At 36.5% G+C, this 16,557-nt stretch overlaps 1 protein-coding gene across 1 annotated transcript in view; it reads left to right on the top strand.

Annotated features, from left to right (window-relative positions):
- SRD5A2 (steroid 5 alpha-reductase 2) overlaps positions 1–16,557 on the top strand; it is a 48,261-nt gene that overhangs the window by 18,845 nt on the left and 12,859 nt on the right. The gene's annotated exons all lie outside the window — the stretch shown is intronic.

The following is a 16,557-nucleotide window of genomic DNA, read 5'->3' as shown; positions in this document are numbered from 1 at the left end:
ACCTACTATGCAAGGTCATAATACACTGTAAGCAGATGGGATTTATTCTGTGTTTAATCACCTTTGCATTGGCCTGCACATACCACTCTCTAATGTGTCCAAAACCATTGTTTACAACAGATATTATCTGAGCATACAAACAAGTGACTGTTCAATGTCAGTGTTTGTTATTTCTTGGGGAGGACTCAGGAAAGTGGGCCAAGGGCTCAGAGGATTCGGTTGGCTCAGTGCCCTTTGGCATACAGAGAGGCTCCCACCAGGAAAGACATCTTGATGGGTTCTGCTCCAAAGGGAATAATTTGGGGGAAACTCTATTTTATGATTAAATGCATCCTAAAACCCTCACCAATTCTGGCTTTAAACTTGGAAAAGTTTGATGCTTATTTCAAAAGAGAGCAGTATGATAGTGCATTTAATCAGGACTCTCATACCAAGTGACAGAAAAATCAATTCAGATAGGCTTAAGTAAAACCTGACCTTATTAACTCTTATATCTGGAAAATTCCGACTTCAAGTCCAGACTGCTGCTTTGGTTCCAAAGATACCATCAGGACCTGGCTTTTTCTCCAAGTCTTGGCTCTACTTTTTTACTGGCTCTATTCTCAGAAAGGCTAGCCTTTGGTGGTAGTAAGACAACTGTAGCATCTGAGAGCTTACTCACATGTCCTGTGGGCATTTGAAAAGAATGTTGTGTATTCTGCTGTTGTTGAGTAGAGTGTAATATAAATGTGGATCATATCCTGTTGATTGATGATGTTGTTTAGTCTTCTATATCCTGATTTTATAGCTTTTCTAGTTTTCCAATATATTGTTGAGAGAGGGGTGTTGATGTCTTCAACTATAATTGTGGATTTGTCTGTTTTTTCCTTTCAGTTCTCTCAGTTTTGCTTCACATAACTTTCAGCTTTGTTGTTTGGCAATACACATTGAGGATTACTATATCTTCATGGTGGATTTACACTTACTTATCATTATATAATGTCTCTCTTGGCTTCTAGTAATTTTCTATACTTTGAAGTACATTTTATTTGAAATTAGTAGAGCTATTGCTGCTTTCTTTGAATTTATGTTTACATGATATATCTTTTTCTACCTTTTTACTTTCAACCTGTCTATGTTGTTATATTTGGAGTGATTTGTTGTAGATAGCATATAGTTTAGTCTTATTTTAGCCAATTCTGTCTTTTTTTCTTTTTAATTAAAGTTTACCGGGGTGACAATTGTTAATAAAGTTACATAGATTTCAGGTGTACAATTTGTAATGCATCATCTATTATCACATTGTGTGTTCACCACCCAGAGCCATTTCTCTTTTCATCACCATACAATTGATCCCCTTTACACTCATCTACCACACTGTTCCCTGCTTACCCTCTGGTAACCACTAAACTACTGTCTGTATCTATGAGTCTTTGTTTCTTCATTTGTTTGTCATGTTCCTTTGTTGTTTTCAGTTTTATATGCCACATATCAGTGAAATCATATGGCTCTTGACTTTTTCTGTTTGACTTATTTTGCTTAGCATTATAATCTCAAGATCCATCCATGTTGTTGCAAATGGTCCTATTTCATCTTTTCTTACCGCCGAATAGTATTCCATTGTGTATATATACCACAACTTTTTTATCCATTCATCTATTGAAGGACACTTTGGTTGTTTCCATGTCTTGACCACTGTAAATAAAGCTGCAATGAACATTGGAGCACATATGTCTTTATGGATAAATGTTTTCAGATTTTTTGGGTAGATACCCAGGAGAGGGATTGCTGGATCATAAGGTAATTCTATTCTTAATTTTTGAGGAACCTCCACACTGCCTTCCATAGTAGCTGCACCAGTCTGCATTCCCACCAACAGTGTATGAGGGTTCCTTTTTCTCCACAGCCTCTCCAACATTTGTTACTATTTGTCTTATTGATGATAACGATTCTAACTGGTGTGAGGTGATATCTCATTGTGGCTTTTATTTGCATTTCTCTGATGATTAGTGACGTTGAGCATTTTTTTATATGTCTATTTGCCATTTGTATGTCCTCTTTTGAGAAATGTCTCTTCATATCCTCTGCCCATTTTTCAACTGGATTGTTTATTTTGTTGTTGTTGTTGTTGAGTTGTATGAGTTCCTTATAATTTTGGATATTAGCCCCTTATCAGAGGCATTGTTTGCAAAAATCTTCTCCCATTCAGTTGGTGGCCTCTTTATTTTGTTGATGGTTTCTTTTGCTGTGCAGAAGCTTTTTAGTTTGATATAGTCCCATTAATTAATTTTAGCTTTTACTTTCCTTGCCTTTGGAGCAACTCTGTCTTTTAACTGGTATATTTAGATGATTTAAATTTAATGTAATTAAATTTTAATGTAATTTAATTTAATGTAAATTTAATGTAATTACTGATATATTAAAGCTTAAGCCTGTCATTTTATTTTGTTTGTTCTATTTTCCATCTGTTTTCTTTTCCCTGCTTCTTGTGGATTACTTGAATTTTTTAAAAAATCCAACTTGACTTATCAATTACATTTATTATTTATTTTTATTTAAAAATACACAGAGCATGTCCCAAAAATGTATACACATTTTAAGACAGGAAAACTATTAAAATTTTAATACTCAACATATACTGATAACAAAAGATGATTACAAGTCATGTTTGACTTCTTCAGCTACAAGAGGTGCTCAAAGTGGTTACCATCAGTGTCCAGACACTTCTGATTACAGCGAACTACTGCTTGAGCAACATTGACCAAAGTGTCCACTGGTATATATTTTTTTGGCACCCCCAGTATTCCCAGCTTTGTTGAAATATAATTGACACATAACATTGTATAATTTTAGGATGTACAATGTGATTATTTAATATATGCATATATTGTGAAATGATGACCACAATAAAGTTAGTTAACACATCTATCACTTCACATAGTTGCCATTTTTCTGTGTGTGGTGAGAACTTCTAAGATCAACTCTTTTAGCAAGTTTCTATAATATGGTATAATATTGTTAACTGTAGTCACCATGCTGTACATTAGATCCCCAGAACTCCTTCATCTTATAACAGGAAGTTTGTAGCCTTTGACCACCTTCACCTATTCCTTCCCCCACCCACCCCCCCGGCAAGCACCAATATTTTCTCTTTTTCTATGAGTTCATTTTTTGTTAAGCATCCACATATAAATAAGATCACACAGTATTTGTCTTTTTCTGTCTGACTTACGAGGTCGGACAATTAAGTTCGCGAACTCATCCTAGAAAAAGTGCTACATAGCTCATTGCTGAATATCACTATGGTCACCTTCAAAGTACTCCCCTTGGGAAGCTATGCACCAAAGCCAGTGCCTAGTCCACCCTTCAAAGCAATTTTGGAACTCTTTTTCTGGAATGGCCATCAGAGCTGTTGTCATAATACCCTTCATATCCTGAATGTCATCAAAATATCTTCCTTTCAATATTTCCTTTATCTTTGGATAAAGAAAGAAGTCATTGGGGGCCATATCAGGTGAGAAGGGTGGGTGTTCCAGTACAGTTATTTGTTTACTGGCTTAAAATTGCTTCACAGACAGTGCCATGTGAGCTGGTGCATTGTCATGATGCAAGAGCTATGAATTGTTGGTGAAAAGTTCAGGTAATCTTTTTCACGCAGTCCTTTCAGCACTTCTAAATAGTAAACTTGGTTAACTATTTGCCCAGTTGGTATGAATTCATAACGAATAATCCCTCTGATATCAAAAAAGGTTAGCAACATCATTGCAATAAGTTTGAGAACTTAATTGTCAGAACTTGTATTTCACTTAATATAATACTCTCAATGTTCATCCATGTTGTCAAAAATGGCAGGGCTTCCTCCTTTCTCATGGCTGGAAAAAAAAAAAATATATATATATATATATCACAGATCACCTTTTTAAAAAATCTATTCCACCATCAGTGGATATGTAGATTGCTTTCATGTCTTGGCTATTGTAAATAATGCTGTAATAGCAATAAACATGAGGGTGCATATATCTTTCTGATATCCTGTTTACATTTCCTTTGAATGTATACTCCAGAGTGGGAATGCTGGATCATAAAGTAATTATACTTTTAATTTTGGGGGGGCCCTCCATAGTGTTTTCCATAGTGGCTGCACCAATTTACATTCCTACCAACAGTGCACAAGGGTTCCCCTTGTTCTACATCATTGCCAACACTTGTTATCATTTATCTTTTTTGACAATAGCCATTCTGACAGGTGTGAGGTGATATGTCATTGTGGTTTTGATTTTCATTTTCCTGAAGATTAGTTATATTGAGCACCTTTCCCTCTACCTATTGGCCATTTGGATATCTTCTTTGGAAAAATGTATATTCAGTTCCTCTGCCCATTTTTAAATTGGATTATTATTATTATTATTAGCTTTGAGTTATATGAGTTCCTTATGTACTTTGGATATTAACCTCTTATCAAATATATGGTTTGCAAATATTTTTTCCTATTCTGTAGATTGCCCTGTGCAGATGACGTTTACTTTGATGTAGTCCCACTTGTTGATATTTGCTTTTGTTGCTTGAGCTTTTGGTACACATCCAAAACATTATTGCCAATACCTCATGTCAAGGAGCTTTTCCCCTGTGTGTGTGTTTTCTAAGGAGTTTTTTTTTTCTTTTTCTTTTTTTTTTATATTGGGGAAGGGGAACAGGACTTTATTGGGGAACAGTGTGTACTTCCAGGACTATTTTTTCCAAGTCAAGTTGTTGTCCTTTCAGTCTTAGTTGTGGAGGGTGCTGTTCAGCTTCAAGTTGTTGGCCTTTCGGTCTTAGTTGTGGAGGGCGCAGCTCAGCTCCAGGTCCAATTGCCGTTGCTGGTTGTGAGGGTGCAGCCCACCATCCCCTGCGGGATTCGAGGAATTGAACTGGCAACCTTGTGGTTGAGAGGACGCACTCCAACCAACTGAGCCATTTGGGAGCTCAGTTCAAGGTGCTGTGTTCAATCTTAGTTGCAGCCCACCATCCCTTGCGGGACTTGAGGAATTGAACTGGCAACCTTGTGGTTGAGAGCCCACTGGCCCATGTGGGACTTGAACCGGCAGCCTTCGGAGTTAGGAGCATGGAGCTCTAACCGCCTGAGCCACCAGTCCGGTCCCTTTTAAGGAGTTTTAAGGTTTCAATTCTTACATTTAAGTCTTTAGTCCAGTTTGAGTTGATTTTTGTGAGTGGTATAAGATAGGGGTCCAGTTTCATTGCTTTGGATGTGGATATACAGTTTACCCAAACCATTTATTGAAGAGACTACCCTTTCCCCATTGAATATTCTTGGATTATCTGATATTAGTTGGCTGTATATATGTGGGTTTATTTCTGGGTTCTTGATTCTGTTCCATTGGTCTACATATCTGTTTTTATAACAGTACCATACTGTTTTTATTACTACAGCTTTGTAATATAGTTTGAAATCAGTAAATGTGATGCCTCCAGCTTTGTTCTTCTTTTTGAGGATTGCTTTGGCTCTTCAGGGTCTCTTGTGGTTTCATACAAATTTATATGCTCTTTTTTTCTATTTCTATAAAAATGACATTGGAATTTTGATAGGGATTGAATTGAATTTATAGATGGCTCTGGATATTATGCACATTTTAACAATAGGAATTCTTATCCATGAATATGGGATATCTTCCCATTTGTTTGTCTTCTTCAATTTCTTTCATCTTACAGTTTTCAGCATATAGCTCTTTCACCTCATTGATTAAATTTATTTTTATGTATTTTATTTTTTGACGGTATTGTAAATTATGTTGTTTTCTTTATTTCTTTTCCAGATAGTTCGTTGTTAGTGTACAGAAGTACAGCTGACTTTTGTATGTTGATATTGCATCCTGCAACATTACTGAATTCATTTGTTCTCACTTATTAGGCTCCCTATTGATCTTTGCTGGTATGTGTGTGGGGTGGGATGGGACTGGTGTCACTGATTTTTTTCTGTGGTGTTTGGCTGTACTAGAACAGATATTTTCTTAAAGTTTTCATCTTGCCATGTTGCTCCTTTTCCTGGTTACTAGACTGGAGAAAGTAGGCTTTGTTGGGGTTTTTTTTTGTGTGTGTCCGTTGGCACTTAGTGTTTGCCAACTTCTTCAGCTCCAACTCCAGGATATATGAGGCAAAAAGAAAACCCAGAAAACTGACTGCCAGATTGTTCTTCAAAGTCCAAGATCTCTAGCCTGTGTGACATCTTTTCTCTACCTTTTGTAGTCTTCTTATGTTTAGTTTACAGACAATGTGCAGGAAATTAGTTGTATTCCTGTAAATGAAGTTATGGTGCATATTTGATATGCATGGTATAGTATCTGAAGATTTGTATGATATGATATAAACTGTTTAAAGCATATGATAGATTCTTTCATTCATTCAATATTTATTCTAGGCCTACTCTGTGCCAGGCACTGTTCAAGGCACTGAAGATACAGTGGTGAACAGAATAGATAACATTCTTTTCCTTAGGTAGAGCATGCATTCCTGTGAGAGGAGACAGACAATTAGGGAACAAAACATAGTTTGTTACATTTGAAAAGTGCTATTGGAATAAGGAAAGCGGGTTTAGTGGGACAATGAGTGCTAGAGGCATTGGAGATTTGGAAGGTGGTCAGTAAAAATAACATTTGAACAGAGACATGAGAAAAAAGTGAGACCTGTGTATATCTGGGGAAGAGCTCTTCAAGTAAGTGACAATGGTCTGAGGTGGCACATGCTGGTCCTGTTCAGGTAACAGCAGGGAGGCCCGAGTGGCTGGAGTGATGTGGGCAAGGGGAAAAGTGAAATGAGGTCAGAGATATAGTTGGGGAACCAGACTGTAGGCCCTTAAAGGCAATCATAAGGATTTGGGCTTTTCCTTAGCCATGAGGGGGGTTTTCAGAGAAAAACAGTTTGATCCAGTGTACAGCTTTACTTTATCTGCTTTATGGAGGACAGACTACAATGAAGGAAGTACAGGTCAAGTGAGGAAGCTTTTGCAAACATCCAGGAGAGGTTTAACGATGGCTTGAACACAGTTGGTGAGATGTGGCCAGATTCTGGAAATATTTTGAAGGTAGAGCTGACAGAATTTGCTAACAGATTTTTATGTGGAGGATGAGAGATAGATAGAGAGATAGAGATAGAAAAGTCAATGATGGTTTAAGGTCCTTGGTGTGAGTAATTGGAAGAATGAAATTGCCATTTTCTGAGATGGGGTGGACTCAGGGAGGTACAGGTTTTGGGGAGAATGGGCAATGAGGGGCTTGGGTTTGGATGTAAAAACTTTGAGATATTCCTTAAATTGGACGTCTAGTAGGAAGTCGGCCATTAAGAGTCTGAGTTCAAGCACTGCAGACATCCTGACTGGAGACAAAAATTTGGGAGTTGTCATTCTACACATGATATTTACAGAAATGAGACTAGACATGATTAAATATACAGTGGCTGTAAATAAAGAAGAAAAGAGTCCTGAGCCCTGGGGCACTCCAGTATTTAGAGGTCAAGGGAATGAAGAGAAACCAGCAAAGGAAAATGAGGAGAAATCAGTGAAGTAGGAGAAAGAACCAAGGGAAAGTGGTGTGCTGGACGCTGAACAAAGACAGTGTTTCCAGAAGGTAGGATTGATTTCCAGAAGGAGTGATTACCTTGTCAAATGAAAAGAGAGCTGAAAATTGACTCTTGGATTTGGAAATGTGGAGGTCTCTGGTGGTCTCCCCAAGATGAGTTTTTATGTGGAGGAGGGAGTGAGGAAAGAAGAAGAGAGAAGACTTAGAAATGGCAGGGGTAGACAACTCTTAGAGACATTTTGCGGTAACGGAAAGAAGAAAAAAGGGAGGAGGTGGATGAATGGGGAGATAGGACTGAGGAAGGAGTTATTACTATATGTAACAAGTAAATATATACATAGAAACCTTGTCTTTAGATACAGAATTTTTTTGATTGACAAGCCTAAAATTTCATATAGTGAAAAGTCTTCAATAGGCTCGATAATCTTAGTAATAGCATTTCTATTTGAAGAAGACTTAGTTAAATATGAGTTGGTCTATGCAAGAAGTATAATTTTAAAGGTTGTTTCTTTGGTTTAAATTGGATTTGCAATTTCAGTTAACCCTTTCCAATGAGTCCCATCCCCCATGAATATTTACTTAGCAGTGATAGGAAAGTTTAGATCGACAGAGTAGTTATCAGTCTCTGTATCAGAACAAACACAAAAGAATGAAAATTTACATTAGAAATGTAAGAGGGATTAAAGTGAAGTGGTCTCAAATCAGGGAAACTGAGGCTCAGGTGATATGTTGGCCGTGGGATCTGAAAGTGTAACTCACCTACAACCCTCCACAGTACTAATTTCAGCCTCTTGGGTTACTTTACTCTCTTCCCCTTCCTCTTCATTGTTTGTATTGCTTTCTACATTGAAACATTTATTCTGAACTGCTTCCAGCTTTCCAACATCAAAATCATTCAGCTCAGAAGAATTTTATTTGTTTTCCAGGACGCCTGGCTCTCCAGCGCCTTGCGCCTGTGCTGTGTGTTCACCAACCTCCTCTCTTTTTTCTGCTGGGAAATCCAGCAGAAATCCAGCAAGGCTGCATTTCCCAGGCTCCTCTGCAGTTGGGTGGGGCCAAAGGAATGAGGGTGGGAGTGATGCACGCCCCTTCCAGCCAGCAGCCGGCCCTTAAGATAACCTTACACTACCCTCCATGCTCTCTCTCTTCCTTTGTCTGCCCGCCAGAGGGTGGAAGATGCCCTGGAAGAGCCTGGCTCCGGAATGATTGCGGAGCAGATTGATCAGCACATCTAAACAGCTGTGTACTGTGGCCTGAGCAGGAAATGAGTTTTTATTACGCGTAGCCTCTGATACTTTGGAGTTGTTTATTATACTCGCGAGCCTGTCCTGATTAATACCTACTCTTTTGGGTGAGATACGATGAGTATTGACTGTATTCAGATTTAGACAGTCCAGAGGGTGGGAGTGGGGTGGATTCATGATGTAATTTGAAAGCATGGCTACATGCACTATGTCGTGGGTTTTTGGAAGGCAGGGACTTTATCTTTTGGGCCTGTTTTGGGGCGTTGTTGGCATGAACAGGGCCACAATGGGAGGTAAACAACTATTTTTTAATAGCCTTTCTGTAGTCTTCCAGAACCCTTTTCCTCTAGGAACTTAAGCCACCTTTAGGCCCTCAAAACTCTCATAGAGTATAAGTGGGAGGAGAAACAAATTATTCGGCAATTATCCTGTGTCAGGCATTTTTTTCTGCATCATCTTATTAAATTTTACAAGAATCCAATGAGGTAGTCACGATTAACCTTAGTTTATAGATGTTTATAATCAACTATAGTCATTATGCTTTTTGACACTCAGTCACAAATTTGGCCAGTGGAACTCCTTTCCAGTTGGCATTTATGTAAATTTGACAACCCCTGTCTCCGCTTTAATCTTCAGTTGTTGCCTTGCTTTCCAACACAACAAACTGACTCACCTTGTACTTTTCCTGTCCCTGATCTGAAATGAGCTATTTCTCCATGGTTCCCACTTCCTTTAGGGAATGGTATTTACAAAAGACCGTGTTGCCCAGTGTTCTTGTTGCTGCCATGTGTCATGACTCCGAGGTCTTTGAGTGGGCCAGTTATAAAAGTCATGAATCCATTTGGTATTTCCAATTCAAATTTAACATTACAACTTTTCATTTGATTTTATGGTTGTATCTTTTTCTTTTATGCTGAAAATCTTAGTTCTTCATCACAATAGCATGTTTACTTGTTTGCTCTATGGACAATACTCATAAAATAATTTATAAGCTATAATACCATTATTACTGATAAAGAAAAAATAAAGTTTATTATTTCTATGCCAATCTTTCTTTCTTTAGAATGTGTTCCTCTAGGATATATAATCAGAATACTGTGTTCAAAAGTCACTTGAAAGATTGTTTTTATGTGTGTGCTGGTGTTACCAATTTTACATACAATTGGGTTCATGTTTCAGTTCATTTTCAATTTTACAATTTGCTCTTTCTTCACTTTTTGATATGGTTTTATTTTTTAAATATGTAAAGGCGTTTACATATGGTCCAAATTTCAAAACCATGTACAAAGGTAAGTTCAGTGAGGTTTTACTCCATCTCAAGCTAATCTTTTCCACCCTTTATCTTCGCCCCTCCTTCTGCCCTCTATAGCGAGCATCCTTTAAAATTAGTTTCTCATTTATCCTCTTCGGGTTTTCTTTTTGGCAAAAGTAAGCAAGTATGGCCACTTTGGTAAACAGTTTGTCCACAGTGTGCCAATACCTCAAAATGTTAACATAACTGTAAGACCCAGAAATTCCACTCCCAGGTATCTTCCCAAGAGAAATGAAAGCATACATTCACATAAATCTTAGACATGAATGTTCATAGCAGCATTATCATAGTAGCTAAAAAGTCGAAACAATCCAAATTTCTACCAACTGACAAATGGGTAAATGTGGCGTGCCCATACAATTGAATATTATTCAGGGATAAGAAGGAATGAAGTACTGATAGATGCTGGAATATGAATGAACCTTGAAAACATTATGCTAAGTGAAAGAAGTCAGTCAGAAAAGACCACATATTATATGATTCCATTAGTAAGAAATCTTCAGAATAGGCAAATACTTATAGACAGAAAGTAGATTAGTGTTTGCTAGGGACTGGGGGACAGGTGACATTGGGAACTACATATGAAGTTTCTTTCTGGAGTGATGAAAATGTTCTGGAATTGGATAGTGGTGATGGTTGCACAACTTTGTAAATATACTAAAAACCACTGACTTGTGCACTTTTAAAAGGGTGAATTTTACCTCAATAAAACAAGTGATATATGTATATATGTATACGTATGTTCTTATTTCCTTTTCTTGATTACGAAAAGGTGCCAACTATAGATAACTATTTTGCAGCTTTGTTTTTTCACTGATAAATATATCTTGGAATGTGGATGAATCCTGACGGAATTAAGCTGAGTGAGAAAAACCAATTTTAAAAGATTACATATGTATTATTTTATTTGCGCAATCATTTTGAAATGACAAAACTGTGGAAAGGGAGGACAGATCAGTGGTTACCAGGGACGGGGAGAGGGTAGGCATATGGCTATGGCTGTGAAAGGACAGCACAGAGGGCTCTGATGATGTTGTAATAAGAAAATATACTGAGTTTAAAAGTTTCATAAAATATTATTTTCTCAGCCTTATACAAATACATTTAAAAACTCGAATGATATTTGTGATTTTCTATGAAAACTTAAATTTTACAGAATTTATCAGGAAGCCACAGAAGGCATCTAAATAAATTCATTACCATGAGAGAAATAGAGATATTATCAACAATACTAACAACCCCTCCTTTCAATAATGCAATCCTAGATAGATTTCACAAAGGGCTTCTACCAAATGTTTAAAGACTGGGTAACTACTAATGCTATTTATGCCATTCTAGAGCATGGTCAAAGAATGAAGTCTTCCAGATTTACATAAGGAGAGTGTAACATTATTTGCAGATGCTGATATATCTGGTATGTCCAGGAAAATGTACTGAAACACTATTGTAAATAATAAGGGAATTCAGGAGATATCTAGGAACAAAATTAATATTTAAAAAAATCAAAGGCCTTCTTCTAAATTAGGAGATGTAATTAAAAAATAAGTCATGGGGATGTGTAGTGCAGCATGGGAAATATAGTTAATAATGTTTTAATAGCTATGTGCAGTGTCAGGTGGGTAGTAGACTTGTTGGGGTTATCACATTGTGAGTTCTGTAAATGTCTGATCACTATGTTCTGTATGTCTGAAACAAAACAAAAACAAAAAACAAAAAAAAAAGAAAGAAGGCGTGTGTGTGTTTGTGTGTGTGTATGAAAAAAGTTGTAAATGGAAAATCCCATTTATAAACTAATTAAAAACATATAAAAAAAAAAGAAAATCCCATTTATAGTAACACAGATTTTTAAAAACCTTGGGATTCAATGAATAAAAAATGTGCAAAATCTATGTGAAGAAACTTAAAAACCTACTGAGGGACACACACAAAAATACATGAATGAGTGGAAAGGAACCACCTGCACCTGAATAGAAAGGTAATGTTAACAACAACTTTATAAAGATAATGTTAACAAAAACACATTTACTGAATTCTTATCATTTGTCCTGTTCTAAGCACTTTGTATAATACTTGTACTGACTCACTTAATTCTCACACCCCTATGAGATGGACAGATAAAGAAACAAACACAGCCACAATACTTAAGTGACAAGGTCAGACAGCTAGTCAGTGGAAGAGGCCTGCAATTTAACCTCTGTGCAACACTGTCTGAATTCTTCTTAATGAACTTAGAAAAATATTAAAGTATACAATTCAGTGGTGTTTAGTATATCGTAAAAGTTGTGCACCATCACCACTATTTGATTCTAGAATATTCTTATGACCCCACTCCCCCCTCCCCAAAGAAATCCTGTGTCTAATAATAGTCACTCCCCACTCTTCCATCTCCCATCTGCTGGCAACCACCAATCTACTTTCTGTTGTTAAGGATTTGCCTGTTCTGGACATTTCACATAAATAGAATCACGTGATATGAGGCCTTATGTCACCAGCTTCTTTCACCTAAGATATTGTTTTTTAAGGTTCATCCATGTTGTAGCATCTATTACTACTTCATTCCATTTTATGGTTTAATAATATGCCACTGTATAGATTTAAAACATTTTGTTTATCCATTGGTTGATGGACATTGGGTTGTTTCCATTTTTTTTGCTAATATGAATAATGCTCTATGAACATTTGTGTACAAGTTTTTGTATTAACATATGTTTTCATCTCTCTAGATACCTAGGAGTGGGATTTCTGGGTCATATGGCAACTCTGTTTAACTTTCTGAGGAACTGCCAGACTGTCTTTCATAGCAGCTGCACCATTTTGTATTCCCACCAGCAATGTATAAGGGTTCTAATTTCTCCACATTCCTACCAACACTTGTCATTTTTTTTATGATAGTCTTCTAGTTGGCTTGCAGTAGTGTATCATTGTAGTTTTGATTGACATTATTGATGCTGAATATCTTTTTATGGGCTTATTGGACATTTGTTTATCTTTTTAGGAGTAATGTCTATTAAAGTCCATTTCCCTTTTAATTGGGTTCTTTGTTTCTTTGTTGTTGAGTTGTAGGAGTTCTTTATATATTTGGATATTAAATTGTTATCACAAATGATTTGCAAATATTTTCTCCCATTCTGTAGATTGTCTATTTACTTTCTTGATAGTGTTCTTTTTGCACTGAAGTTCTGAATTTTGAAAAAAGTCTAATATATCTATTTTTCTCTCTCCATAACTTTTGAAGGAGTCCCTCTAGTGAATTTTTCATTTCAGTTGTACCTTTCAACTCCAGATTTCTATTTGGTTCTATTAACCTAAAAATAAATAGCCAAGTGAGAGGCAATAAGTGTTTATTTGAGATTCAAAGAATAGCTATTTAGAAGCACTGATTCAGGCAGAAACCCAAATAGTGTTCCAATTAGGGGGTGAAAGCAGGGTTTTTTACGAGAAAGGGAAGAGGAATAATTACATGAATAGGAGGAAGGAATTTCTATTGGTGTTAATAAGTCAAGGAAAGAACTTCTGTAGATGCAAATAAAGAAGTTATTCTTTACCTGTGCGTGGTGGTGCTAATTCTAAAGACTGTCTTTAATTTTCAATTTGGTAGTCAGGATGTCTACTTTCCTGTTAGCTTTGGAATTTATTTGCAAGTACAGACAAAAATATTTGCAGTGGTTGAAATACAATGTTGGTTTTGCCCAGTTCAAGTTGTTTTGCCCAATTCAAACATTCCAAAGGTTTGAGGAGTAAGATGTACAAAGCAGTTCCTCTGGAATGGCTGCTCTAGGTCTGTTTTAAAATGGCTCCACTTAGGTCAACTTTTCACAGTTCCTTTATATAATTTCTAACTCTGCATTGATATTTTCTACTTGATGAGACATCATTCTTATACTTTAGTTCTTTAGACAGGGTTTAAACTCTTTGAACATATGCTCTTTGAATATATTTAAAATAGTTCATTTGAAGTTTTTGTCTAGTAAATCCAGTGTCTGGGGTTCTCAAGCACAGTGTCTATTGATTGCATTTTTCCTGATATGTGAGTCATACGTACTCTTTTGTTTCTTTGCATGTCCCATAGTTGTTTAAACTAAGTGTTTCAAATAATATTATGTGGCAACTCTGAGAATCATATTCTCCCTGATTCCCAGGATTTGTTGTTGTTGCTGCCTGTTGTAGTTTGCTTAGTGACTTTTCTGAACTCATTCTGTGACGTCTGTGTCTTTGTTGTTGTAGCCACTGAAGTCTCTACTTGGTTAGCTTAATGATCAGTTAATGATTGGACAGAGATTCACTTAAACACCTGGGACCAACACGTCCCCCAGTCTTTGCCAACAGCCTTTGTGTGCATGTTAGGGGACTCCTTCAACAACCACCTTGTAGTTTACAACTCTGCTATACCCTCACTTGCTACCTGTGCAGACCTCAAGGTGAACCAGAGATGAGAGCTTAGGACATTTTCAGGTCCTTTTTGAGCATGTGCATGGCTATCTAGATGCCCAGGAATATATCTGATCTTTTCAAAGCTTCCGTGTGCATCTCATTCCTCAGCCTTTCCTTCTAAACTTTTTGATTAGTCTGTAATATGCCCCACTTATGATGCATCACCTCAGGCCACTTTGCTGTTAAGACAGTCGGAAAATATCCTTTTCCCCCCCAGAAACTTTCCACACTGGGTAAGTCTGAGGTGAAATAAAGACAAGCCTTTTGAGTGGAGCCTGCCAAGGGACCACCAGACAGGTAAAAGGATGACTTCTCTTTGGGAATGAGGCTTTGAAAGGGTTCCTGCCCTGTTTTGATCCCCCCAATTCTGGGAACACGGGCTGTTACTTTTCGAGGTATGTGGAGCTGAAAGTGGGAGATGGGACAGGGTAAATTAAAATGCCACAAATTTATTGCCTTTACTGAGATTCGGGCATTTTCTTGTCTAAATGCTCCACAGGTTGCTGCAAGCCTTTGGCTAATATTCAGAGTTCTGAAAAAAACACTGATCCTGACTTTTATTTTTGCCAGTTTTTTTCTTTGCTTTTATGAATGGGTGATCTTTTGGAGGTTCTCCGTCTGCCATTTTGTTTTCTTAACTAATTTTTAAATTTAAGAGTAATTCTAAAATTTGGGTGTTCGTAAATTGGTTTTAAGTTCACATGAACAAATAAACAATCAAGAGTAAACTGAAAAATCCTCAGAAAGTTTAATGGTGTAAGAATGGCCCAACCAGTATTAAGACATATTTTAAAAGTACAATGATTAAAACAGTGTAGTTTTGGTAATAGAGAGCTCAGTGGAACAGAATCAAGGTTCCAGAAGAAGAACCAATATATATAATTTAGTGTATAATACCACTGGCAATGCATGTCAGTGAGAAAGAGATATTTAGTAAATTTACTAGCATTGGGAAAAAAATGGGTTGGATTCTTATCTAACTTCTTACAACAAAATAAATTCCAGATGTATCAAAAGTTTAAACATAAAAAAATCATTCGAATGGGAAAATTGGGAGTGAAACAAAAATTATGTCTGAGTGGGTACAACACTCTAGAAACAACCCAAGTATCTATCAAAGTAAAACAGATAAATACATATGGTATATTCTTACATGAGAATAATATACAGCAATAAAAGAAAATGAATGATAGCTATGCACAGCAACATGCTTGAGTCTCAGAAACACAATAATGAGTTAAAGAAATAAGACATTAGAGAATGTGCTGTCATAGAGTATGATTCAATTTACATGGAATTAAAAATGAGCAAAATAAACTATATTTTTAGGGATGCATACAAATGTGGTAAAATTATACAGAGGCAAAAGGAAAGGATTTTTATAAAAATCAGGATAGTGGGTGTGGTGCTGTGACCAGGGAGGGACCCACAGAAGGCTTTGGGGGTGATGACCATGTTCTATTTCTTGACTTGGTAAGTGACTATATGGACATTTATTTGATGGTCATTCGTTAAACTATTTATACAGTTTTATGAACTTTTCTGTATGACTGTTACATTGCACCATAAAAGAATAAAAATTATAAAGAGGATGTATAGTGAGGTCTAGAATTTAGCATTATACCTTGGGCAATATTTTGAGGCTATTGATATTTTTTAAAGTTCTTTCCCTAGATTCCTCTAGATTCATAATTCCTAACATTGAGATAAGTTTCTATTTTCGGAAGGGATTCTGCAGCCATTTTATAGGAAATGCTACAATATCAGCAATTAGATTATATAAGAGAGACATGGAAAGCCATATGGTCAAGTGGCTGATATCAAAATGCCATTCCATTACCAGATGGGGTAAGCCAGGCTTTATTTTTCTTCCTGTACAATCTGGATTTTACTTCTTACTTATAGAAACCATCAGCATCCAATCCTGAGCTCCTAGGATTAAATTTATTAACTTCTGGAATGTGCATGACGTTTACCTTTCAAGGCTATTGTAAAAATAAAATAAGACAATACATGGATTTTA

The sequence above is a fragment of the Rhinolophus sinicus genome, linkage group LG05, assembly GCF_036562045.2.
Source record: "Rhinolophus sinicus isolate RSC01 linkage group LG05, ASM3656204v1, whole genome shotgun sequence".
NCBI classification, from domain to species: domain Eukaryota; kingdom Metazoa; phylum Chordata; class Mammalia; order Chiroptera; family Rhinolophidae; genus Rhinolophus; species Rhinolophus sinicus.
The sequence above is the reverse complement of the archived record's forward strand: the minus strand, read 5'-3'. Positions and strand labels throughout refer to the sequence as shown.